At 38.4% G+C, this 26,524-nt stretch overlaps 16 non-coding genes across 16 annotated transcripts; all 16 read right to left on the bottom strand.

Annotated features, from left to right (window-relative positions):
- Positions 1-1,256: 1,256 nt before the first annotated feature.
- Positions 1,257-1,338, bottom strand: trnal-aag (transfer RNA leucine (anticodon AAG)). Its single transcript has one exon. It is a non-coding gene; the product is annotated as a tRNA-Leu (tRNA).
- Positions 1,339-2,663: 1,325 nt separating this feature from the next.
- Positions 2,664-2,745, bottom strand: trnal-aag (transfer RNA leucine (anticodon AAG)). The gene has a single exon. It is a non-coding gene; the product is annotated as a tRNA-Leu (tRNA).
- Positions 2,746-4,756: 2,011 nt separating this feature from the next.
- trnal-aag (transfer RNA leucine (anticodon AAG)) lies at positions 4,757-4,838 on the bottom strand. Its single transcript has one exon. It is a non-coding gene; the product is annotated as a tRNA-Leu (tRNA).
- Positions 4,839-7,571: 2,733 nt separating this feature from the next.
- Positions 7,572-7,653, bottom strand: trnal-aag (transfer RNA leucine (anticodon AAG)). Its single transcript has one exon. It is a non-coding gene; the product is annotated as a tRNA-Leu (tRNA).
- Positions 7,654-8,975: 1,322 nt separating this feature from the next.
- On the bottom strand, positions 8,976-9,057 carry trnal-aag (transfer RNA leucine (anticodon AAG)). Its single transcript has one exon. It is a non-coding gene; the product is annotated as a tRNA-Leu (tRNA).
- Positions 9,058-11,069: 2,012 nt separating this feature from the next.
- trnal-aag (transfer RNA leucine (anticodon AAG)) lies at positions 11,070-11,151 on the bottom strand. The gene has a single exon. It is a non-coding gene; the product is annotated as a tRNA-Leu (tRNA).
- Positions 11,152-12,476: 1,325 nt separating this feature from the next.
- Positions 12,477-12,558, bottom strand: trnal-aag (transfer RNA leucine (anticodon AAG)). Its single transcript has one exon. It is a non-coding gene; the product is annotated as a tRNA-Leu (tRNA).
- A 1,325-nt stretch (positions 12,559-13,883) lies between these two features.
- Positions 13,884-13,965, bottom strand: trnal-aag (transfer RNA leucine (anticodon AAG)). The gene has a single exon. It is a non-coding gene; the product is annotated as a tRNA-Leu (tRNA).
- A 1,327-nt stretch (positions 13,966-15,292) lies between these two features.
- trnal-aag (transfer RNA leucine (anticodon AAG)) lies at positions 15,293-15,374 on the bottom strand. The gene has a single exon. It is a non-coding gene; the product is annotated as a tRNA-Leu (tRNA).
- A 1,325-nt stretch (positions 15,375-16,699) lies between these two features.
- Positions 16,700-16,781, bottom strand: trnal-aag (transfer RNA leucine (anticodon AAG)). Its single transcript has one exon. It is a non-coding gene; the product is annotated as a tRNA-Leu (tRNA).
- A 1,327-nt stretch (positions 16,782-18,108) lies between these two features.
- On the bottom strand, positions 18,109-18,190 carry trnal-aag (transfer RNA leucine (anticodon AAG)). Its single transcript has one exon. It is a non-coding gene; the product is annotated as a tRNA-Leu (tRNA).
- Positions 18,191-19,518: 1,328 nt separating this feature from the next.
- trnal-aag (transfer RNA leucine (anticodon AAG)) lies at positions 19,519-19,600 on the bottom strand. The gene has a single exon. It is a non-coding gene; the product is annotated as a tRNA-Leu (tRNA).
- Positions 19,601-20,924: 1,324 nt separating this feature from the next.
- Positions 20,925-21,006, bottom strand: trnal-aag (transfer RNA leucine (anticodon AAG)). Its single transcript has one exon. It is a non-coding gene; the product is annotated as a tRNA-Leu (tRNA).
- Positions 21,007-22,329: 1,323 nt separating this feature from the next.
- On the bottom strand, positions 22,330-22,411 carry trnal-aag (transfer RNA leucine (anticodon AAG)). Its single transcript has one exon. It is a non-coding gene; the product is annotated as a tRNA-Leu (tRNA).
- A 1,325-nt stretch (positions 22,412-23,736) lies between these two features.
- On the bottom strand, positions 23,737-23,818 carry trnal-aag (transfer RNA leucine (anticodon AAG)). Its single transcript has one exon. It is a non-coding gene; the product is annotated as a tRNA-Leu (tRNA).
- A 1,327-nt stretch (positions 23,819-25,145) lies between these two features.
- On the bottom strand, positions 25,146-25,227 carry trnal-aag (transfer RNA leucine (anticodon AAG)). Its single transcript has one exon. It is a non-coding gene; the product is annotated as a tRNA-Leu (tRNA).
- Between the last annotated feature and the right edge of the window lie 1,297 nt (positions 25,228-26,524).

Raw genomic sequence — 26,524 nt, 5'->3', positions numbered from 1 at the left:
TTGGAAGGCAATGATTGAATGGTGAAAACGGCCTGTTCTTTTTTTGACTAAATTTAGACTACTGAGGTGTTTTTTTTGTTTGTTTTTGTTGAGTAGCCATGATACCCAACAGTTACAATGTTGTGGAATTATATCTGGTGGCAGCACCAGGGTGTTCTGCAGTCTACGGCATTGAGGAAAACTTGGGCCTTGATAGAAATGTACGGCCGCTGTGTTTCGATACCACCTTAAATGCTGCTTCTTTGACTTATTTGTTTACTTTGAAATGCCAAAGCATGTGTCTCACTCTTTGTGTCCATTCTCACATATTTATGACTTGGTTAAAAGATTTGGATTTGAATATAAAAAGAACAAAGTACAGATGACACCATAGAGTAATTGGCAAGTTGGCAAATGAGGTATAATGCAGCCTGGATAGGAGATCCAGACTTTGATTGAATGAAAGATGGGAGTAATTGTCACCTTTGGAAAACCTTTATTAACTCCTAATGATTTAGTGAAACAGTCAAGCACTTTTGCCTTCGCTCGGTGTTGTAATCATAAATAAGTCAGCCATATTTGCAATAATCAACAATGACTTCAGGAATACCAGATTTGTTCATGACTGATTTATTTATGTTAAATGGACTGTCTGTTTTACAACGTTTGTGCAGATCTAAAGCATTAGTATTTCAGTCTTATATGTCACCACTAACATTTCTGCTTCTTTTTAGTTTGAGCATTTGAAGGAATGCATGACAGACTACATTTTGATGAAGTTTCAAGAAATGATTTTGTAAGTGGACCGAGATGCCGGACTGTGCATTAGGGCTTAGCTGTCAGAGTGATTTGTTCAAATGCAATGACTCGACACATTTCTCATTAGCATCCAATATGAGGCAGGGAACCCTTAAACTTCCCTGTGTTTTTTTGAGGACAAATACAATGTATTTGTTTTACATGGACATGATCATTTATGACCATAGTATTGAGATAAATTGTCAATGACTTGAAATGCCATCTTACCCATATCGTTTTACGTTGAAAACAGCAACCTTCATGAATGCTTATGGGAAAAAATACAAAATATCCTAAGAAATTTTTTATAAATAATGAAAAAGGATGGATTAGCATTTGGTTCATTAGTAGCACATGTGACAAGAACCTCGTGAGTAAATGAAATAAGTTAGTGATGTTACTGGAGAGCAGATAAACAGTAGTATTCCATGGACAGGACAGCTCTAGGCAGTGGAAGAGAGTCATCACTGGTGCCTGAATGTCAAAAGAGGGATTCGAACCCACGCCTCTTTCGAGACTGCGACCTTAACGCAGCACCTTGGACCGCTCGGCCATCCTGACATCCTCCAGGCCAAGTATTTGGAAACTGCTATACAAAAAAGACTTATGTGCTTAACAACTGCTTGTCTTTTTGGAAGGCAATGATTGACTGGTGAAAACGGCCTGTTCTTTTTTTGACTAAATTTAGACTACTGAGGTGTTTTTGTTTTGTTTGTTTTTGTTGAGTAGCCATGATACCCAACAGTTACAATGTTGTGGAATTCTATCTGGTGGCAGCACCAGGGTGTTCTGCAGTCTAAGGCATTGAGGAAAACTTGGGCCTTTATAGAAATGTACGGCCGCTGTGTTTCAATACCACCTTAAATGCTGCTTCTTTGACTTCTTTGTTTACTTTGAAATGCCAAAGCATGTGTCTCACTCTTTGTGTCCATTCTCACATATTTATGACTTGGTTAAAAGATTTGGATTTGAATATAAAAAGAACAAAGTACAGAGGACAGCATAGAGTAATTGGCAAGTTGGCAAATGAGGTATAATGCAGCCTGGATAGGAGATCCAGACTTTGATTGAATGAAAGATGGGAGTAATGGTCACCTCTGGAAAACCTTTATTAACTCCTAATGATTTAGTGAAACAGTCAAGCACTTTTGCCTTCGCTCGGTGTTGTAATCATAAATAAGTCAGCCATATTTGCAATAATCAACAATGACTTCACGAATACCAGATTTGTTCATGACTGATTTATGTTAAATGGACTGTCTATTTTACACTTGTTTGTGCAGATCTAAAGCATTAGTATTTCCGTCTTATATGGCACCACTCACATTTCTGCTTCTTTTTAGTTTGAGCATTTGAAGGAATGCATGACAGACTACATTTTGATGAAGTTTCAAGAAAGGATTTTGTAAGTGGACCGAGATGCCGGACTGTGCATTAGGGCTTAGCTGTCAGAGTGATTTGTTCAAATGCAATGACTTGACACGTTTCTCATTAGCATCCAATATGAAGCAGGGAACCCTTAAACTTCCCTGTGTTTTTTTGAGGACAAATACAATGTATTTGTTTTACATGGACATGATCATTTATGACCTTAGTATTGAGATAAATTGTCAATGACTTGAAATGCCATCTTACCCATATCGTTTTACGTTGAAAACAGCAACCTTCATGAATGCTTATGGAAAAAAATACAAAATATCAAAAGAAGTTTTTAATAAATAATGAAAAAGGATGGATTTGCATTTGGTTCATTAGTAGCACATGTGACAAGAACCTCGTGAGTAAATGAAATAAGTTTGTGATGTTTCTGGAGAGCAGATAAACAGTAGAGATCCATGGACAGGACAGCTGTAGGCAGTGGAAGTGAGTCATCACTGGTGCATGAATGTCAGAAGTGGGATTCGAACCCACGCCTCTTTTGAGACTGCGACCTTAACGCAGCGCCTTGGACCGCTCGGCCATCCTGACATCCTCCCGGCCAAATATTTGGAAACTGCTATACAAAAAAGACTTATGTGCTTAACTGCTTGTCTTTTTGGAAGGCAATGATTGAATGGTGAAAACGGCCTGTTCTTTTTTTGACTAAATTTAGACTACTGAGGTGTTTTTTTTGTTTGTTTTTGTTGAGTAGCCATGATACCCAACAGTTACAATGTTGTGGAATTATATCTGGTGGCAGCACCAGGGTGTTCTGCAGTCTACGGCATTGAGGAAAACTTGGGCCTTGATAGAAATGTACGGCCGCTGTGTTTCAATACCACCTTAAATGCTGCTTCTTTGACTTCTTTGTTTACTTTGAAATGCCAAAGCATGTGTCTCACTCTTTGTGTCCATTCTCACATATTTATGACTTGGTTAAAAGATTTGGATTTGAATATAAAAAGAACAAAGTACAGAGGACAGCATAGAGTAATTGGCAAGTTGGCAAATGAGGTATAATGCAGCCTGGATAGGAGATCCAGACTTTGATTGAATGAAAGATGGGAGTAATGGTCACCTCTGGAAAACCTTTATTAACTCCTAAAGGCCCGTACACACCGGGACGAATATTCGCCAGGCGTTATTCACCAGCGTTTTTCGCCACGTTTTTTGTGTTCACACCCAGGCGATTTTCGCTGACGATGAGCCGAGCGAACATGCAATTTCCTTCCCTGGCATTAGATGGCGCTTAATGTAAACAGAAATACTCCTGTACACAAGGTGGCGCTGCGCAACTTTACGCTTCTTAAAGTCGCTTTTTACTCAGAAGAAGAGAGCAAGTATTTACGCGCTTGTCAGAACAATACAAAGAAAACATGAATATTTCAAGCACCAGTAGCTCCAACTGGTACTTGGTTCGGGGATATTTTAGAATGTCCGTCATTATTTCTTTGCGGCAGTGTAGACGCTACTTGGCGTCTATCTTCTTCGCTGGTATGTGTGCTCAGCAAGGCAGTTTTGTGTTTGAGCGCCCCCAAGTTGTGTTTTACTGTAACTTCAGAAGCTCCAGACACGCGTGCAAAAGCGCCATTCTCATTGGTCGAATAGATTTCGACGCAACGCGTCGAAAAAAAAAACGACCCAGAGGCGTTTTTTTTTTTTTGACGCTTTGACGCGTGGCGTTTTTTCGCGTCGGTGTTCACACTCTCATTGGTGCCCTTTGTTTAGTCACGCGGCGCTAAACGTCGGCGAAAATCGCCAGCGAAATTCGTCCCGGTGTGAACGGGCATTGATGATTTAGTGAAACAATCAAGCACTTTTGCCTTCGCTCGGTGTTGTAATCATAAATACGTCAGCCATATTTGTAATGATCAACAATTAATTCATGAATACCAGATTTGTTCAAGACTGATTTATTTATGTTAAATGGACTGTCTGTTTTACAACGTTTGTGCAGATCTAAAGCATTAGAATTTCCATCTTATATGGCACCACTAACATTACTGCTTCTTTTCAGTTTGAGCATTTAAAGGAAGGCATGACAGACTACATTTTGATGAAGTTTCAAGAAAGGATTTTGTAAGTGGACCGAGATGCCGGACTGTGCATTAGGGCTTAGTTGTCAGAGTGGTTTGTTCAAATGCAATGACTCGACACGTTTCTCAATAGCATCCAATATGAAGCAGGGAACCCTTAAACTTCCCTGTGTTTTCTTGAGGACAAATACAATGTATTTGTTTTACATGGACATAATCATTTATGACCATGATATTGAGTTAAATTGTCAATGACTTGGAATCCCATCTTACCCATATCGTTTTACGTTGAAAACAGCAACCTTCATGAATGCTTGTGGAAAAAAATACAAAATATCAAAAGAAGTTTTTAATAAATAATGAGAAAGGATGGATTAGCATTTGGTTCATTAGTAGCACATGTGACAAGAACCTCGTGAGTAAATGAAATAAGTTTGTGATGTTACTGGAGAGCAGATAAACAGTAGAGTTCCATGGACAGGACAGCAGTAGGCAGTGGAAGTGAGTCATCACTGGTGCATGAATGTCAGAAGTGGGATTTGAACCCACGCCTCTTTCGAGACTGCGACCTTAACGCAGCGCCTTGGACCACTTGGCCATCCTGACATCCTGCAGGCCAAGTATTTGGAAACTGCTATACAAAAAAGACTTATGTGCTTAACAACTGCTTGTCTTTTTAGAAGGCAATGATTGAATGGTGAAAACGGCCTGTTCTTTTTTTAACTAAATTTAGACTACTGAGGTGTTTTTTGTTTTGTTTTTGTTGAGTAGCCATGATACCCAACAGTTACAATGTTGTGGAATTATATCTGGTGGCAGCACCAGGGTGTTCTGCAGTCTACGGCATTGAAGAAAAATTGGGCCTTGATAGAAATGTACGGCCGCTGTGTTTCAATACCACCTTAAATGCTGCTTCTTTGACTTCTTTGTTTACTTTGAAATGCCAAAGCATGTGTCTCACTCTTTGTGTCCATTCTCACATATTTATGACTTGGTTAAAAGATTTGGATTTGAATATAAAAAGAACAAAGTACAGAGGACAGCATAGAGTAATTGGCAAGTTGGCAAATGAGGTATAATGCAGCCTGGATAGGAGATCCAGACTTTGATTGAATGAAAGATGGGAGTAATGGTCACCTCTGGAAAACCTTTATTAACTCCTAATGATTTAGTGAAACAGTCAAGCTCTTTTGCCTTCGCTCGGTGTTGTAATCATAAATACGTCAGCCATATTTGTAATAATCAACAATGACTTCATGATTTCCAGATTTGTTCATGACTGATTTATTTATGTTAAATGGACTGTCTCTTTTACAACATTTGTGCAGATCTAAAGCATTAGCATTTCCGTCTTATATGGCACCACTAACATTTCTGCTTCTTTTTAGTTTGAGCATTTGAAGGAATGCATGACAGACTACAGTTTGATATAGTTTCAAGAAAGGATTTTGTAAGTGGACCGAGATGCCGGACTGTGCATTAGGGCTTAGCTGTCAGAGTGGTTTGTTCAAATGCAATGACTCGACACGTTTCTCATTAGCATCCAATATGAAGCAGGGAACCCTTAAACTTCCCTTTGTTTTTTTGAGGACAAATACAATGTATTTGTTTTACATGGACATGATAATTTATGACCTTAGTATTGAGATAAATTGTCAATGACTTGAAATGCCATCTTACCCATTTCGTTTTACGTTGAAAACAGAAACCTTCATGAATGCTTATGGAAAAAAATACAAAATATCAAAAGAAGTTTTTAATAAATAATGAAAAAGGATGGATTAGCATTTGGTTCATTAGTAGCACATGTGACAAGAACCTCGTGAGTAAATGAAATAAGTTTGTGATGTTACTGGAGAGCAGATAAAGAGTAGAGTTCCATGGACAGGACAGCTGTAGGCAGTGGAAGTGAGTCATCACTGGTGCATGAATGTCAGAAGTGAGATTCGAACCCACGCCTCTTTCGAGACTGCGACCTTAAAGCAGCACCTTGGACCGCTCGGCCATCCTGACATCCTCCAGGCCAAGTATTTGGAAACTGCTATACAAAAAAGACTTATGTGCTTAACAACTGCTTGTCTTTTTGGAAGGCAATGATTGAATGGTGAAAACGGCCTGTTCTTTTTTTGACTAAATTTAGACTACTGAGGTGTTTTTTTTGTTTGTTTTTGTTGAGTAGCCATGATACCCAACAGTTACAATGTTGTGGAATTATATCTGGTGGCAGCACCAGGGTGTTCTGCAGTCTACGGCATTGAGGAAAACTTGGGCCTTGATAGAAATGTACGGCCGCTGTGTTTCGATACCACCTTAAATGCTGCTTCTTTGACTTATTTGTTTACTTTGAAATGCCAAAGCATGTGTCTCACTCTTTGTGTCCATTCTCACATATTTATGACTTGGTTAAAAGATTTGGATTTGAATATAAAAAGAACAAAGTACAGATGACACCATAGAGTAATTGGCAAGTTGGCAAATGAGGTATAATGCAGCCTGGATAGGAGATCCAGACTTTGATTGAATGAAAGATGGGAGTAATTGTCACCTTTGGAAAACCTTTATTAACTCCTAATGATTTAGTGAAACAGTCAAGCACTTTTGCCTTCGCTCGGTGTTGTAATCATAAATAAGTCAGCCATATTTGCAATAATCAACAATGACTTCAGGAATACCAGATTTGTTCATGACTGATTTATTTATGTTAAATGGACTGTCTGTTTTACAACGTTTGTGCAGATCTAAAGCATTAGTATTTCAGTCTTATATGTCACCACTAACATTTCTGCTTCTTTTTAGTTTGAGCATTTGAAGGAATGCATGACAGACTACATTTTGATGAAGTTTCAAGAAAGGATTTTGTAAGTGGACCGAGATGCCGGACTGTGCATTAGGGCTTAGCTGTCAGAGTGATTTGTTCAAATGCAATGACTCGACACATTTCTCATTAGCATCCAATATGAGGCAGGGAACCCTTAAACTTCCCTGTGTTTTTTTGAGGACAAATACAATGTATTTGTTTTACATGGACATGATCATTTATGACCATAGTATTGAGTTAAATTGTCAATGACTTGGAATCCCATCTTACCCATATCGTTTTACGTTGAAAACAGCAACCTTCATGAATGCTTGTGGAAAAAAATACAAAATATCAAAAGAAGTTTTTAATAAATAATGAGAAAGGATGGATTAGCATTTGGTTCATTTGTAGCACATGTGACAAGAACCTCGTGAGTAAATGAAATAAGTTTGTGATGTTACTGGAGAGCAGATAAACAGTAGAGTTCCATGGACAGGACAGCAGTAGGCAGTGGAAGTGAGTCATCACTGGTGCATGAATGTCAGAAGTGGGATTTGAACCCACGCCTCTTTCGAGACTGCGACCTTAACGCAGCGCCTTGGACCACTTGGCCATCCTGACATCCTGCAGGCCAAGTATTTGGAAACTGCTATACAAAAAAGACTTATGTGCTTAACAACTGCTTGTCTTTTTAGAAGGCAATGATTGAATGGTGAAAACGGCCTGTTCTTTTTTTAACTAAATTTAGACTACTGAGGTGTTTTTTGTTTTGTTTTTGTTGAGTAGCCATGATACCCAACAGTTACAATGTTGTGGAATTATATCTGGTGGCAGCACCAGGGTGTTCTGCAGTCTACGGCATTGAGGAAAACTTGGGCCTTGATAGAAATGTACGGCCGCTGTGTTTCAATACCACCTTAAATGCTGCTTCTTTGACTTCTTTGTTTACTTTGAAATGCCAAAGCATGTGTCTCACTCTTTGTGTCCATTCTCACATATTTATGACTTGGTTAAAAGATTTGGATTTGAATATAAAAAGAACAAAGTACAGAGGACAGCATAGAGTAATTGGCAAGTTGGCAAATGAGGTATAATGCAGCCTGGATAGGAGATCCAGACTTTGATTGAATGAAAGATGGGAGTAATGGTCACCTCTGGAAAACCTTTATTAACTCCTAATGATTTAGTGAAACAGTCAAGCTCTTTTGCCTTCGCTCGGTGTTGTAATCATAAATACGTCAGCCATATTTGTAATAATCAACAATGACTTCATGATTTCCAGATTTGTTCATGACTGATTTATGTTAAATGGACTGTCTATTTTACACTTGTTTGTGCAGATCTAAAGCATTAGTATTTCCGTCTTATATGGCACCACTCACATTTCTGCTTCTTTTTAGTTTGAGCATTTGAAGGAATGCATGACAGACTACATTTTGATGAAGTTTCAAGAAAGGATTTTGTAAGTGGACCGAGATGCCGGACTGTGCATTAGGGCTTAGCTGTCAGAGTGATTTGTTCAAATGCAATGACTTGACACGTTTCTCATTAGCATCCAATATGAAGCAGGGAACCCTTAAACTTCCCTTTTTTTTTTTGAGGACAAATACAATGTATTTGTTTTACATGGACATGATCATTTATGACCTTAGTATTGAGATAAATTGTCAATGACTTGAAATGCCATCTTACCCATATCGTTTTACGTTGAAAACAGCAACCTTCATGAATGCTTATGGAAAAAAATACAAAATATCAAAAGAAGTTTTTAATAAATAATGAAAAAGGATGGATTTGCATTTGGTTCATTAGTAGCACATGTGACAAGAACCTCGTGAGTAAATGAAATAAGTTTGTGATGTTTCTGGAGAGCAGATAAACAGTAGAGATCCATGGACAGGACAGCTGTAGGCAGTGGAAGTGAGTCATCACTGGTGCATGAATGTCAGAAGTGGGATTCGAACCCACGCCTCTTTTGAGACTGCGACCTTAACGCAGCGCCTTGGACCGCTCGGCCATCCTGACATCCTCCCGGCCAAATATTTGGAAACTGCTATACAAAAAAGACTTATGTGCTTAACTGCTTGTCTTTTTGGAAGGCAATGATTGAATGGTGAAAACGGCCTGTTCTTTTTTTGACTAAATTTAGACTACTGAGGTGTTTTTTTTGTTTGTTTTTGTTGAGTAGCCATGATACCCAACAGTTACAATGTTGTGGAATTATATCTGGTGGCAGCACCAGGGTGTTCTGCAGTCTACGGCATTGAGGAAAACTTGGGCCTTGATAGAAATGTACGGCCGCTGTGTTTCAATACCACCTTAAATGCTGCTTCTTTGACTTCTTTGTTTACTTTGAAATGCCAAAGCATGTGTCTCACTCTTTGTGTCCATTCTCACATATTTATGACTTGGTTAAAAGATTTGGATTTGAATATAAAAAGAACAAAGTACAGAGGACAGCATAGAGTAATTGGCAAGTTGGCAAATGAGGTATAATGCAGCCTGGATAGGAGATCCAGACTTTGATTGAATGAAAGATGGGAGTAATGGTCACCTCTGGAAAACCTTTATTAACTCCTAAAGGCCCGTACACACCGGGACGAATATTCGCCAGGCGTTATTCACCAGCGTTTTTCGCCACGTTTTTTGTGTTCACACCCAGGCGATTTTCGCTGACGATGAGCCGAGCGAACATGCAATTTCCTTCCCTGGCATTAGATGGCGCTTAATGTAAACAGAAATACTCCTGTACACAAGGTGGCGCTGCGCAACTTTACGCTTCTTAAAGTCGCTTTTTACTCAGAAGAAGAGAGCAAGTATTTACGCGCTTGTCAGAACAATACAAAGAAAACATGAATATTTCAAGCACCAGTAGCTCCAACTGGTACTTGGTTCGGGGATATTTTAGAATGTCCGTCATTATTTCTTTGCGGCAGTGTAGACGCTACTTGGCGTCTATCTTCTTCGCTGGTATGTGTGCTCAGCAAGGCAGTTTTGTGTTTGAGCGCCCCCAAGTTGTGTTTTACTGTAACTTCAGAAGCTCCAGACACGCGTGCAAAAGCGCCATTCTCATTGGTCGAATAGATTTCGACGCAACGCGTCGAAAAAAAAAACGACCCAGAGGCGGTTTTTTTTTTTTTGACGCTTTGACGCGTGGCGTTTTTTCGCGTCGGTGTTCACACTCTCATTGGTGCCCTTTGTTTAGTCACGCGGCGCTAAACGTCGGCGAAAATCGCCAGCGAAATTCGTCCCGGTGTGAACGGGCATTGATGATTTAGTGAAACAATCAAGCACTTTTGCCTTCGCTCGGTGTTGTAATCATAAATACGTCAGCCATATTTGTAATGATCAACAATTAATTCATGAATACCAGATTTGTTCAAGACTGATTTATTTATGTTAAATGGACTGTCTGTTTTACAACGTTTGTGCAGATCTAAAGCATTAGAATTTCCATCTTATATGGCACCACTAACATTACTGCTTCTTTTCAGTTTGAGCATTTAAAGGAAGGCATGACAGACTACATTTTGATGAAGTTTCAAGAAAGGATTTTGTAAGTGGACCGAGATGCCGGACTGTGCATTAGGGCTTAGTTGTCAGAGTGGTTTGTTCAAATGCAATGACTCGACACGTTTCTCAATAGCATCCAATATGAAGCAGGGAACCCTTAAACTTCCCTGTGTTTTCTTGAGGACAAATACAATGTATTTGTTTTACATGGACATAATCATTTATGACCATGATATTGAGTTAAATTGTCAATGACTTGGAATCCCATCTTACCCATATCGTTTTACGTTGAAAACAGCAACCTTCATGAATGCTTGTGGAAAAAAATACAAAATATCAAAAGAAGTTTTTAATAAATAATGAGAAAGGATGGATTAGCATTTGGTTCATTTGTAGCACATGTGACAAGAACCTCGTGAGTAAATGAAATAAGTTTGTGATGTTACTGGAGAGCAGATAAACAGTAGAGTTCCATGGACAGGACAGCAGTAGGCAGTGGAAGTGAGTCATCACTGGTGCATGAATGTCAGAAGTGGGATTTGAACCCACGCCTCTTTCGAGACTGCGACCTTAACGCAGCGCCTTGGACCACTTGGCCATCCTGACATCCTGCAGGCCAAGTATTTGGAAACTGCTATACAAAAAAGACTTATGTGCTTAACAACTGCTTGTCTTTTTAGAAGGCAATGATTGAATGGTGAAAACGGCCTGTTCTTTTTTTAACTAAATTTAGACTACTGAGGTGTTTTTTGTTTTGTTTTTGTTGAGTAGCCATGATACCCAACAGTTACAATGTTGTGGAATTATATCTGGTGGCAGCACCAGGGTGTTCTGCAGTCTACGGCATTGAAGAAAAATTGGGCCTTGATAGAAATGTACGGCCGCTGTGTTTCAATACCACCTTAAATGCTGCTTCTTTGACTTCTTTGTTTACTTTGAAATGCCAAAGCATGTGTCTCACTCTTTGTGTCCATTCTCACATATTTATGACTTGGTTAAAAGATTTGGATTTGAATATAAAAAGAACAAAGTACAGATGACACCATAGAGTAATTGGCAAGTTGGCAAATGAGGTATAATGCAGCCTGGATAGGAGATCCAGACTTTGATTGAATGAAAGATGGGAGTAATGGTCACCTCTGGAAAACCTTTATTAACTCCTAATGATTTAGTGAAACAGTCAAGCTCTTTTGCCTTCGCTCGGTGTTGTAATCATAAATACGTCAGCCATATTTGTAATAATCAACAATGACTTCATGATTTCCAGATTTGTTCATGACTGATTTATTTATGTTAAATGGACTGTCTCTTTTACAACATTTGTGCAGATCTAAAGCATTAGCATTTCCGTCTTATATGGCACCACTAACATTTCTGCTTCTTTTTAGTTTGAGCATTTGAAGGAATGCATGACAGACTACATTTTGATGAAGTTTCAAGAAAGGATTTTGTAAGTGGACCGAGATGCCGGACTGTGCATTAGGGCTTAGCTGTCAGAGTGATTTGTTCAAATGCAATGACTCGACACATTTCTCATTAGCATCCAATATGAGGCAGGGAACCCTTAAACTTCCCTGTGTTTTTTTGAGGACAAATACAATGTATTTGTTTTACATGGACATGATCATTTATGACCATAGTATTGAGTTAAATTGTCAATGACTTGGAATCCCATCTTACCCATATCGTTTTACGTTGAAAACAGCAACCTTCATGAATGCTTGTGGAAAAAAATACAAAATATCAAAAGAAGTTTTTAATAAATAATGAGAAAGGATGGATTAGCATTTGGTTCATTTGTAGCACATGTGACAAGAACCTCGTGAGTAAATGAAATAAGTTTGTGATGTTACTGGAGAGCAGATAAACAGTAGAGTTCCATGGACAGGACAGCAGTAGGCAGTGGAAGTGAGTCATCACTGGTGCATGAATGTCAGAAGTGGGATTTGAACCCACGCCTCTTTCGAGACTGCGACCTTAACGCAGCGCCTTGGACCACTTGGCCATCCTGACATCCTGCAGGCCAAGTATTTGGAAACTGCTATACAAAAAAGACTTATGTGCTTAACAACTGCTTGTCTTTTTAGAAGGCAATGATTGAATGGTGAAAACGGCCTGTTCTTTTTTTAACTAAATTTAGACTACTGAGGTGTTTTTTGTTTTGTTTTTGTTGAGTAGCCATGATACCCAACAGTTACAATGTTGTGGAATTATATCTGGTGGCAGCACCAGGGTGTTCTGCAGTCTACGGCATTGAAGAAAAATTGGGCCTTGATAGAAATGTACGGCCGCTGTGTTTCAATACCACCTTAAATGCTGCTTCTTTGACTTCTTTGTTTACTTTGAAATGCCAAAGCATGTGTCTCACTCTTTGTGTCCATTCTCACATATTTATGACTTGGTTAAAAGATTTGGATTTGAATATAAAAAGAACAAAGTACAGATGACACCATAGAGTAATTGGCAAGTTGGCAAATGAGGTATAATGCAGCCTGGATAGGAGATCCAGACTTTGATTGAATGAAAGATGGGAGTAATGGTCACCTCTGGAAAACCTTTATTAACTCCTAATGATTTAGTGAAACAGTCAAGCTCTTTTGCCTTCGCTCGGTGTTGTAATCATAAATACGTCAGCCATATTTGTAATAATCAACAATGACTTCATGATTTCCAGATTTGTTCATGACTGATTTATTTATGTTAAATGGACTGTCTCTTTTACAACATTTGTGCAGATCTAAAGCATTAGCATTTCCGTCTTATATGGCACCACTAACATTTCTGCTTCTTTTTAGTTTGAGCATTTGAAGGAATGCATGACAGACTACATTTTGATGAAGTTTCAAGAAAGGATTTTGTAAGTGGACCGAGATGCCGGACTGTGCATTAGGGCTTAGCTGTCAGAGTGATTTGTTCAAATGCAATGACTCGACACATTTCTCATTAGCATCCAATATGAGGCAGGGAACCCTTAAACTTCCCTGTGTTTTTTTGAGGACAAATACAATGTATTTGTTTTACATGGACATGATCATTTATGACCATAGTATTGAGATAAATTGTCAATGACTTGAAATGCCATCTTACCCATATCGTTTTACGTTGAAAACAGAAAGCTTCATGAATGCTTATGGAAAAAAATACAAAATATCAAAAGAAGTTTTTAATAAATAATGAAAAAGGATGGATTTGCATTTGGTTCATTAGTAGCACATGTGACAAGAACCTCGTGAGTAAATGAAATAAGTTTGTGATGTTACTGGAGAGCAGATAAACAGTAGAGTTCCATGGACAGGACAGCTGTAGGCAGTGGAAGTGAGTCATCACTGGTGCATGAATGTCAGAAGTGGGATTTGAACCCAAGCCTCTTTCGAGACTGCGACCTTAACGCAGCGCCTTGGACCGCTCGGCCATCCTGACATCCTCCAGGCAAATCATTTGGAAACTGCTATACAAAAAAGACTTATGTGCTTAACAACTGCTTGTCTTTTTAGAAGGCAATGATTGAATGGTGAAAACGGCCTGTTCTTTTTTTGACTAAATTTAGACTACTGAGGTGTTTTTTTTTGTTTGTTTTTGTTGAGTAGCCATGATACCCAACAGTTACAATGTTGTGGAATTATATCTGGTGGCAGCACCAGGGTGTTCTGCAGTCTACGGCATTGAGGAAAACTTGGGCCTTGATAGAAATGTACGGCCGCTGTGTTTCAATACCACCTTAAATGCTGCTTCTTTGACTTCTTTGTTTACTTTGAAATGCCAAAGCATGTGTCTCACTCTTTGTGTCCATTCTCACATATTTATGACTTGGTTAAAAGATTTGGATTTGAATATAAAAAGAACAAAGTACAGAGGACAGCATAGAGTAATTGGCAAGTTGGCAAATGAGGTATAATGCAGCCTGGATAGGAGATCCAGACTTTGATTGAATGAAAGATGGGAGTAATGGTCACCTCTGGAAAACCTTTATTAACTCCTAATGATTTAGTGAAACAGTCAAGCACTTTTGCCTTCGCTCGGTGTTGTAATCATAAATAAATCAGCCATATTTGCAATAATCAACAATGACTTCACGAATACCAGATTTGTTCATGACTGATTTATTTATGTTAAATGGACTGTCTGTTTTACAACGTTTGTGCAGATCTAAAGCATTAGTATTTCCGTCTTATATGGCACCACTCACATTTCTGCTTCTTTTTAGTTTGAGCATTTGAAGGAATGCATGACAGACTACATTTTGATGAAGTTACAAAAAAGGATTTTGTAAGTGGACCGAGATGCCGGACTGTGCATTAGGGCTTAGCTGTCAGAGTGATTTGTTCAAATGCAATGACTCGACACGTTTCTCATTAGCATCCAATATGAAGCAGGGAACCCTTAAACTTCCCTGTGTTTTTTTGAGGACAAATACAATGTATTTGTTTTACATGGACATGATCATTTATGACCATAGTATTGAGATAAATTGTCAATGACTTGAAATGCCATCTTACCCATATCGTTTTACGTTGAAAACAGCAACCTTCATGAATGCTTATGGGAAAAAATACAAAATATCCTAAGAAATTTTTTATAAATAATGAAAAAGGATGGATTTGCATTTGGTTCATTAGTAGCACATGTGACAAGAACCTCGTGAGTAAATGAAATAAGTTTGTGATGTTACTGGAGAGCAGATAAACAGTAGAGTTCCATGGACAGGACAGCTGTAGGCAGTGGAAGTGAGTCATCACTGGTGCATGAATGTCAGAAGTGGGATTTGAACCCACGCCTCTTTCGAGACTGCGACCTTAACGCAGCGCCTTGGACCGCTCGGCCATCCTGACATCCTCCAAGCAAATCATTTGGAAACTGCTATACAAAAAAGACTTATGTGCTTAACAACTGCTTGTCTTTTTAGAAGGCAATGATTGAATGGTGAAAACGGCCTGTTCTTTTTTTGACTAAATTTAGACTACTGAGGTGTTTTTGTTTTGTTTGTTTTTGTTGAGTAGCCATGATACCCAACAGTTACAATGTTGTGGAATTCTATCTGGTGGCAGCACCAGGGTGTTCTGCAGTCTAAGGCATTGAGGAAAACTTGGGCCTTTATAGAAATGTACGGCCGCTGTGTTTCAATACCACCTTAAATGCTGCTTCTTTGACTTCTTTGTTTACTTTGAAATGCCAAAGCATGTGTCTCACTCTTTGTGTCCATTCTCACATATTTATGACTTGGTTAAAAGATTTGGATTTGAATATAAAAAGAACAAAGTACAGAGGACAGCATAGAGTAATTGGCAAGTTGGCAAATGAGGTATAATGCAGCCTGGATAGGAGATCCAGACTTTGATTGAATGAAAGATGGGAGTAATGGTCACCTCTGGAAAACCTTTATTAACTCCTAATGATTTAGTGAAACAGTCAAGCACTTTTGCCTTCGCTCGGTGTTGTAATCATAAATAAGTCAGCCATATTTGCAATAATCAACAATGACTTCACGAATACCAGATTTATTCATGACTGATTTATGTTAAATGGACTGTCTGTTTTACACTTGTTTGTGCAGATCTAAAGCATTAGTATTTCCGTCTTATATGGCACCACTCACATTTCTGCTTCTTTTTAGTTTGAGCATTTGAAGGAATGCATGACAGACAACATTTTGATGAAGTTTCAAAAAAGGATTTTGTAAGTGGACCGAGATGCCGGACTGTGCATTAGGGCTTAGCTGTCAGAGTGATTTGTTCAAATGAAATGACTCGACACGTTTCTCATTAGCATCCAATATGAAGCAGGGAACCCTTAAACTTCCCTGTGTTTTTTTGAGGACAAATACAATGCATTTGTTTTACATGGACATGATAATTTATGACCATAGTATTGAGATAAATTGTCAATGACTTGAAATGCCATCTTACCCATATCGTTTTACGTTGAAAACAGAAAGCTTCATGAATGCTTATGGAAAAAAATACAAAATATCAAAAGAAGTTTTTAATAAATAATGAAAAAGGATGGATTTGCATTTGGTTCATTAGTAGCACATGTGACAAGAACCTCGTGAGTAAATGAAATAAGTTTGTGATGTTACTGGAGAGCAGATAAACAGTAGAGTTCCATGGACAGGACAGCTGTAGGCAGTGGAAGTGAGTCATCACTGGTGCATGAATGTCAGAAGTGGGATTTGAACCCAAGCCTCTTTCGAGACTGCGACCTTAACGCAGCGCCTTGGACCGCTCGGCCATCCTGACATCCTCCAGGCAAATCATTTGGAAACTGCTATACAAAAAAGACTTATGTGCTTAACAACTGCTTGTCTTTTTAGAAGGCAATGATTGAATGGTGAAAACGGCCTGTTCTTTTTTTGACTAAATTTAGACTACTGAGGTGTTTTTTTTTGTTTGTTTTTGTTGAGTAGCCATGATACCCAACAGTTACAATGTTGTGGAATTATATCTGGTGGCAGCACCAGGGTGTTCTGCAGTCTACGGCATTGAGGAAAACTTGGGCCTTGATAGAAATGTACGGCCGCTGTGTTTCAATACCACCTTAAATGCTGCTTCTTTGACTTCTTTGTTTACTTTGAAATGCCAAAGCATGTGTCTCACTCTTTGTGTCCATTCTCACATATTTATGACTTGGTTAAAAGATTTGGATTTGAATATAAAAAGAACAAAGTACAGAGGACAGCATAGAGTAATTGGCAAGTTGGCAAATGAGGTATAATGCAGCCTGGATAGGAGATCCAGACTTTGATTGAATGAAAGATGGGAGTAATGGTCACCTCTGGAAAACCTTTATTAACTCCTAATGATTTAGTGAAACAGTCAAGCACTTTTGCCTTCGCTCGGTGTTGTAATCATAAATAAATCAGCCATATTTGCAATAATCAACAATGACTTCACGAATACCAGATTTGTTCATGACTGATTTATTTATGTTAAATGGACTGTCTGTTTTACAACGTTTGTGCAGATCTAAAGCATTAGTATTTCCGTCTTATATGGCACCACTCACATTTCTGCTTCTTTTTAGTTTGAGCATTTGAAGGAATGCATGACAGACTACATTTTGATGAAGTTACAAAAAAGGATTTTGTAAGTGGACCGAGATGCCGGACTGTGCATTAGGGCTTAGCTGTCAGAGTGATTTGTTCAAATGCAATGACTCGACACGTTTCTCATTAGCATCCAATATGAAGCAGGGAACCCTTAAACTTCCCTGTGTTTTTTTGAGGACAAATACAATGTATTTGTTTTACATGGACATGATCATTTATGACCATAGTATTGAGATAAATTGTCAATGACTTGAAATGCCATCTTACCCATATCGTTTTACGTTGAAAACAGCAACCTTCATGAATGCTTATGGGAAAAAATACAAAATATCCTAAGAAATTTTTTATAAATAATGAAAAAGGATGGATTTGCATTTGGTTCATTAGTAGCACATGTGACAAGAACCTCGTGAGTAAATGAAATAAGTTTGTGATGTTACTGGAGAGCAGATAAACAGTAGAGTTCCATGGACAGGACAGCTGTAGGCAGTGGAAGTGAGTCATCACTGGTGCATGAATGTCAGAAGTGGGATTTGAACCCACGCCTCTTTCGAGACTGCGACCTTAACGCAGCGCCTTGGACCGCTCGGCCATCCTGACATCCTCCAGGCAAATCATTTGGAAACTGCTATACAAAAAAGACTTATGTGCTTAACAACTGCTTGTCTTTTTAGAAGGCAATGATTGAATGGTGAAAACGGCCTGTTCTTTTTTTGACTAAATTTAGACTACTGAGGTGTTTTTTTTTTGTTTGTTTTTGTTGAGTAGCCATGATACCCAACAGTTACAATGTTGTGGAATTATATCTGGTGGCAGCACCAGGGTGTTCTGCAGTCTACGGCATTGAGGAAAACTTGGGCCTTGATAGAAATGTACGGCCGCTGTGTTTCAATACCACCTTAAATGCTGCTTCTTTGACTTCTTTGTTTACTTTGAAATGCCAAAGCATGTGTCTCACTCTTTGTGTCCATTCTCACATATTTATGACTTGGTTAAAAGATTTGGATTTGAATATAAAAAGAACAAAGTACAGAGGACAGCATAGAGTAATTGGCAAGTTGGCAAATGAGGTATAATGCAGCCTGTATAGGAGATCCAGACTTTGATTGAATGAAAGATGGGAGTAATGGTCACCTCTGGAAAACCTTTATTAACTCCTAATGATTTAGTGAAACAGTCAAGCACTTTTGCCTTCGCTCGGTGTTGTAATCATAAATAAATCAGCCATATTTGCAATAATCAACAATGACTTCACGAATACCAGATTTGTTCATGACTGATTTATTTATGTTAAATGGACTGTCTGTTTTACAACGTTTGTGCACATCTAAAGCATTAGTATTTCCGTCTTATATGGCACCACTCACATTTCTGCTTCTTTTTAGTTTGAGCATTTGAAGGAATGCATGACAGACTACATTTTGATAAAGTTTCAAAAAAGGATTTTGTAAGTGGACCGAGATGCCGGACTGTGCATTAGGGCTTAGCTGTCAGAGTGATTTGTTCAAATGCAATGACTCGACACGTTTCTCATTAGCATCCAATATGAAGCAGGGAACCCTTAAACTTCCCTGTGTTTTTTTGAGGACAAATACAATGTATTTGTTTTACATGGACATGATAATTTATGACCTTAGTATTGAGATAAATTGTCAATGACTTGAAATGCCATCTTACCCATATCGTTTTACGTTGAAAACAGCAACCTTCATGAATGCTTATGGAAAAAAATACAAAATATCAAAAGAAGTTTTTAATAAATAATGAAAAAGGATGGATTAGCATTTGGTTCATTAGTAGCACATGTGACAAGAACCTCGTGAGTAAATGAAATAAGTTTGTGATGTTTCTGGAGAGCAGATAAACAGTAGAGTTCCATGGACAGGACAGCTGTAGGCAGTGGAAGTGAGTCATCACTGGTGCATGAATGTCAGAAGTGGGATTCGAACCCACGCCTCTTTCGAGACTGCGACCTTAACGCAGCGCCTTGGACCGCTCGGCCATCCTGACATCCTCCCGGCCAAATATTTGGAAACTGCTATACAAAAAAGACTTATGTGCTTAACTGCTTGTCTTTTTGGAAGGCAATGATTGAATGGTGAAAACGGCCTGTTCTTTTTTTGACTAAATTTAGACTACTGAGGTGTTTTTTTTTGTTTGTTTTTGTTGAGTAGCCATGATACCCAACAGTTACAATGTTGTGGAATTATATCTGGTGGCAGCACGAGGGTGTTCTGCAGTCTACGGCATTGAGGAAAACTTGGGCCTTGATAGAAATGTATGGCCGCTGTGTTTCAATACCACCTTAAATGCTGCTTCTTTGACTTCTTTGTTTACTTTGAAATGCCAAAGCATGTGTCTCACTCTTTGTGTCCATTCTCACATATTTATGACTTGGTTAAAAGATTTGGATTTGAATATAAAAAGAACAAAGTACAGAGGACAGCACAGAGTAATTGGCAAGTTGGCAAATGAGGTATAATGCAGCCTGGATAGGAGATCCAGACTTTGATTGAATGAAAGATGGGAGTAATGGTCACCTCTGGAAAACCTTTATTAACTCCTAATGATTTAGTGAAACAGTCAAGCACTTTTGCCTTCGCTCGGTGTTGTAATCATAAATAAGTCAGCCATATTTGCAATAATCAACAATGACTTCACGAATACCAGATTTGTTCATGACTGATTTATTTATGTCAAATGGACTGTCTGTTTTACAACATTTGTGCAGATCTAAAGCATTAGTATTTCCGTCTTATATGGCACCACTCACATTTCTGCTTCTTTTTAGTTTGAGCATTTGAAGGAATGCATGACAGACAACATTTTGATGAAGTTTCAAAAAAGGATTTTGTAAGTGGACCGAGATGCCGGACTGTGCATTAGGGCTTAGCTGTCAGAGTGATTTGTTCAAATGCAATGACTCGACACGTTTCTCATTAGCATCCAATATGAAGCAGGGAACCCTTAAAATTCCCTGTGTTTTTTTGAGGACAAATACAATGCATTTGTTTTACATGGACATGATAATTTATGACCATAGTATTGAGATAAATTGTCAATGACTTGAAATGCCATCTTACCCATATCGTTTTACGTTGAAAACAGAAAGCTTCATGAATGCTTATGGAAAAAAATACAAAATATCAAAAGAAGTTTTTAATAAATAATGAAAAAGGATGGATTTGCATTTGGTTCATTAGTAGCACATGTGACAAGAACCTCGTGAGTAAATGAAATAAGTTTGTGATGTTACTGGAGAGCAGATAAACAGTAGAGTTCCATGGACAGGACAGCTGTAGGCAGTGGAAGTGAGTCATCACTGGTGCATGAATGTCAGAAGTGGGATTTGAACCCACGCCTCTTTCGAGACTGCGACCTTAACGCAGCGCCTTGGACCGCTCGGCCATCCTGACATCCTCCAGGCAAATCATTTGGAAACTGCTATACAAAAAAGACTTATGTGCTTAACAACTGCTTGTCTTTTTAGAAGGCAATGATTGAATGGTGAAAACGGCCTGTTCTTTTTTTGACTAAATTTAGACTACTGAGGTGTTTTTTTTTGTTTGTTTTTGTTGAGTAGCCATGATACCCAACAGTTACAATGTTGTGGAATTATATCTGGTGGCAGCACCAGGGTGTTCTGCAGTCTACGGCATTGAGGAAAACTCGGGCCTTGATAGAAATGTACGGCCGCTGTGTTTCCATACCACCTTAAATGCTGCTTCTTTGACTTCTTTGTTTACTTTGAAATGCCAAAGCATGTGTCTCACTCTTTGTGTCCATTCTCACATATTTATGACTTGGTTAAAAGATTTGGATTTGAATATAAAAAGAACAAAGTACAGAGGACAGCATAGAGTAATTGGCAAGTTGGCAAATGAGGTATAATGCAGCCTGGATAGGAGATCCAGACTTTGATTGAATGAAAGATGGGAGTAATGGTCACCTCTGGAAAACCTTTATTAACTCCTAATGATTTAGTGAAACAGTCAAGCACTTTTGCCTTCGCTCGGTGTCTTAATCATAAATAAGTCAGCCATATTTGCAATAATCAACAATGACTTCACGAATACCAGAATTGTTCATGACTGATTTATGTTAAATGGACTGTCTGTTTTACAACGTTTGTGCAGATCTAAAGCATTAGTATTTCCGTCTTATATGGCACCACTCACATTTCTGCTTCTTTTTAGTTTGAGCATTTGAAGGAATGCATGACAGACTACATTTTGATGAAGTTTCAAAAAAGGATTTTGTAAGTGGACCGAGATGCCGGACTGTGCATTAGGGCTTAGCTGTCAGAGTGATTTGTTCAAATGCAATGACTCGACACGTTTCTCATTAGCATCCAATATGAAGCAGGGAACCCTTAAACTTCCCTGTGTTTTTTTGAGGACAAATACAATGTATTTGTTTTACATGGACATGATAATTTATGACCTTAGTATTGAGATAAATTGTCAATGACTTGAAATGCCATCTTACCCATATCGTTTTACGTTGAAAACAGAAACCTTCATGAATGCTTATGGAAAAAAATACAAAATATCAAAAGAAGTTTTTAATAAATAATGAAAAAGGATGGATTAGCATTTGGTTCATTAGTAGCACATGTGACAAGAACCTCGTGAGTAAATGAAATAAGTTTGTGATGTTTCTGGAGAGCAGATAAACAGTAGAGTTCCATGGACAGGACAGCTGTAGGCAGTGGAAGTGAGTCATCACTGGTGCATGAATGTCAGAAGTGGGATTTGAACCCACGCCTCTTTCGAGACTGCGACCTTAACGCAGCGCCTTGGACCGCTCGGCCATCCTGACATCCTCCAGGCCAAGTATTTGGAAACTGTTATACAAAAAAGACTTATGTGCTTAACAACTGCTTGTCTTTTTGGAAGGCAATGATTGAATGGTGAAAACGGCCTGTTTTTTTTTTTGACTAAATTTAGACTACTGAGGTGTTTTTTTTGTTTGTTTTTGTTGAGTAGCCATGATACCCAACAGTTACAATGTTGTGGAATTATATCTGGTGGCAGCACCAGGGTGTTCTGCAGTCTACGGCATTGAGGAAAACTCGGGCCTTGATAGAAATGTACGGCCGCTGTGTTTCAATACCACCTTAAATGCTGCTTCTTTGACTTCTTTGTTTACTTTGAAATGCCAAAGCATGTGTCTCACTCTTTGTGTCCATTCTCACATATTTATGACTTGGTTAAAAGATTTGGATTTGAATATAAAAAGAACAAAGTACAGAGGACAGCATAGAGTAATTGGCAAGTTGGCAAATGAGGTATAATGCAGCCTGGATAGGAGATCCAGACTTTGATTGAATGAAAGATGGGATTAATGGTCACCTCTGGAAAACCTTTATTAACTCCTAATGATTTAGTGAAACAGTCAAGCACTTTTGCCTTCGCTCGGTGTTGTAATCATAAATAAGTCAGCCATATTTGCAATAATCAACAATGACTTCACGAATACCAGATTTGTTCATGACTGATTTATGTTAAATGGACTGTCTGTTTTACAACGTTTGTGCAGATCTAAAGCATTAGTATTTCCGTCTTATATGGCACCACTCACATTTCTGCTTCTTTTTAGTTTGAGCATTTGAAGGAATGCATGACAGACTTCATTTTGATGAAGTTTCAAAAAAGGATTTTGTAAGTGGACCGAGATGCCGGACTGTGCATTAGGGCTTAGCTGTCAGAGTGATTTGTTCAAATGCAATGACTCGACACGTTTCTCATTAGCATCCAATATGAAGCAGGGAACCCTTAAACTTCCCTGTGTTTTTTTGAGGACAAATACAATGTATTTGTTTTACATGGACATGATAATTTATGACCTTAGTATTGAGATAAATTGTCAATGACTTGAAATGCCATCTTACCCATATCGTTTTAAACATTGAAAACAGAAACCTTCATGAATGCTTATGGAAAAAAATACAAAATATCAAAAGAAGTTTTTAATAAATAATGAAAAAGGATGGATTAGCATTTGGTTCATTAGTAGCACATGTGACAAGAACCTCGTGAGTAAATGAAATAAGTTTGTGATGTTACTGGAGAGCAGATAAACAGTAGAGTTCCATGGACAGGACAGCTGTAGGCAGTGGAAGTGAGTCATCACTGGTGCATGAATGTCAGAAGTGGGATTTGAACCCACGCCTCTTTCGAGACTGCGACCTTAACGCAGTGCCTTGGACCGCTCGGCCATCCTGACATCCTCCAGGCCAAGTATTTGGAAACTGTTATACAAAAAAGACTTATGTGCTTAACAACTGCTTGTCTTTTTGGAAGGCAATGATTGAATGGTGAAAACGGCCTGTTTTTTTTTTGACTAAATTTAGACTACTGAGGTGTTTTTTTTTGTTTGTTTTTGTTGAGTAGCCATGATACCCAACAGTTACAATGTTGTGGAATTATATCTGGTGGCAGCACCAGGGTGTTCTGGAGTCTACGGCATTGAGGAAAACTCGGGCCTTGATAGAAATGTACGGCCGCTGTGTTTCAATACCACCTTAAATGCTGCTTCTTTGACTTCTTTGTTTACTTTGAAATGCCAAAGCATGTGTCTCACTCTTTGTGTCCATTCTCACATATTTATGACTTGGTTAAAAGATTTGGATTTGAATATAAGAAGAACAAAGTACAGAGGACAGCATAGAGTAATTGGCAAGTTGGCAAATGAGGTATAATGCAGCCTGGATAGGAGATCCAGACTTTGATTGAATTAAAGATGGGAGTAATGGTCACCTCTGGAAAACCTTTATTAACTCCTAATGATTTAGTGAAACAGTCAAGCACTTTTGCCTTCGCTCGGTGTTGTAATCATAAATAAGTCAGCCATATTTGCAATAATCAACAATGACTTCATGATTTCCAGATTTGTTCATGACTGATTTATTTATGTTAAATGGCCTGTCTCTTTTACAACATTTGTGCAGATCTAAAGCATTAGCATTTCCGTCTTATATGGCACCACTAACATTTTTGCTTCTTTTTAGTTTGAGCATTTGAAGGAATGCATGACAGACAACATTTTGATGAAGTTTCAAAAAAGGATTTTGTAAGTGGACCGAGATGCCGGACTGTGCATTAGGGCTTAGCTGTCAGAGTGATTTGTTCAAATGAAATGACTCGACACGTTTCTCATTAGCATCCAATATGAAGCAGGGAACCCTTAAACTTCCCTGTGTTTTTTTGAGGACAAATACAATGCATTTGTTTTACATGGACATGATAATTTATGACCATAGTATTGAGATAAATTGTCAATGACTTGAAATGCCATCTTACCCATATCGTTTTACGTTGAAAACAGAAAGCTTCATGAATGCTTATGGAAAAAAATACAAAATATCAAAAGAAGTTTTTAATAAATAATGAAAAAGGATGGATTTGCATTTGGTTCATTAGTAGCACATGTGACAAGAACCTCGTGAGTAAATGAAATAAGTTTGTGATGTTACTGGAGAGCAGATAAACAGTAGAGTTCCATGGACAGGACAGCTGTAGGCAGTGGAAGTGAGTCATCACTGGTGCATGAATGTCAGAAGTGGGATTTGAACCCAAGCCTCTTTCGAGACTGCGACCTTAACGCAGCGCCTTGGACCGCTCGGCCATCCTGACATCCTCCAGGCAAATCATTTGGAAACTGCTATACAAAAAAGACTTATGTGCTTAACAACTGCTTGTCTTTTTAGAAGGCAATGATTGAATGGTGAAAACGGCCTGTTCTTTTTTTGACTAAATTTAGACTACTGAGGTGTTTTTTTTTGTTTGTTTTTGTTGAGTAGCCATGATACCCAACAGTTACAATGTTGTGGAATTATATCTGGTGGCAGCACCAGGGTGTTCTGCAGTCTACGGCATTGAGGAAAACTTGGGCCTTGATAGAAATGTACGGCCGCTGTGTTTCAATACCACCTTAAATGCTGCTTCTTTGACTTCTTTGTTTACTTTGAAATGCCAAAGCATGTGTCTCACTCTTTGTGTCCATTCTCACATATTTATGACTTGGTTAAAAGATTTGGATTTGAATATAAAAAGAACAAAGTACAGAGGACAGCATAGAGTAATTGGCAAGTTGGCAAATGAGGTATAATGCAGCCTGGATAGGAGATCCAGACTTTGATTGAATGAAAGATGGGAGTAATGGTCACCTCTGGAAAACCTTTATTAACTCCTAATGATTTAGTGAAACAGTCAAGCACTTTTGCCTTCGCTCGGTGTTGTAATCATAAATAAATCAGCCATATTTGCAATAATCAACAATGACTTCACGAATACCAGATTTGTTCATGACTGATTTATTTATGTTAAATGGACTGTCTGTTTTACAACGTTTGTGCAGATCTAAAGCATTAGTATTTCCGTCTTATATGGCACCACTCACATTTCTGCTTCTTTTTAGTTTGAGCATTTGAAGGAATGCATGACAGACTACATTTTGATGAAGTTACAAAAAAGGATTTTGTAAGTGGACCGAGATGCCGGACTGTGCATTAGGGCTTAGCTGTCAGAGTGATTTGTTCAAATGCAATGACTCGACACGTTTCTCATTAGCATCCAATATGAAGCAGGGAACCCTTAAACTTCCCTGTGTTTTTTTGAGGACAAATACAATGTATTTGTTTTACATGGACATGATCATTTATGACCATAGTATTGAGATAAATTGTCAATGACTTGAAATGCCATCTTACCCATATCGTTTTACGTTGAAAACAGCAACCTTCATGAATGCTTATGGGAAAAAATACAAAATATCCTAAGAAATTTTTTATAAATAATGAAAAAGGATGGATTAGCATTTGGTTCATTAGTAGCACATGTGACAAGAACCTCGTGAGTAAATGAAATAAGTTTGTGATGTTACTGGAGAGCAGATAAACAGTAGAGTTCCATGGACAGGACAGCTGTAGGC

Source organism: Oryzias latipes, chromosome 13 (genome assembly GCF_053564925.1).
Source record: "Oryzias latipes strain Hd-rR chromosome 13, Olatipes_Hd-rR_3.1".
Classification (NCBI taxonomy): domain Eukaryota; kingdom Metazoa; phylum Chordata; class Actinopteri; order Beloniformes; family Adrianichthyidae; genus Oryzias; species Oryzias latipes.
This window is presented reverse-complemented; position numbering and strand designations above follow the sequence as displayed.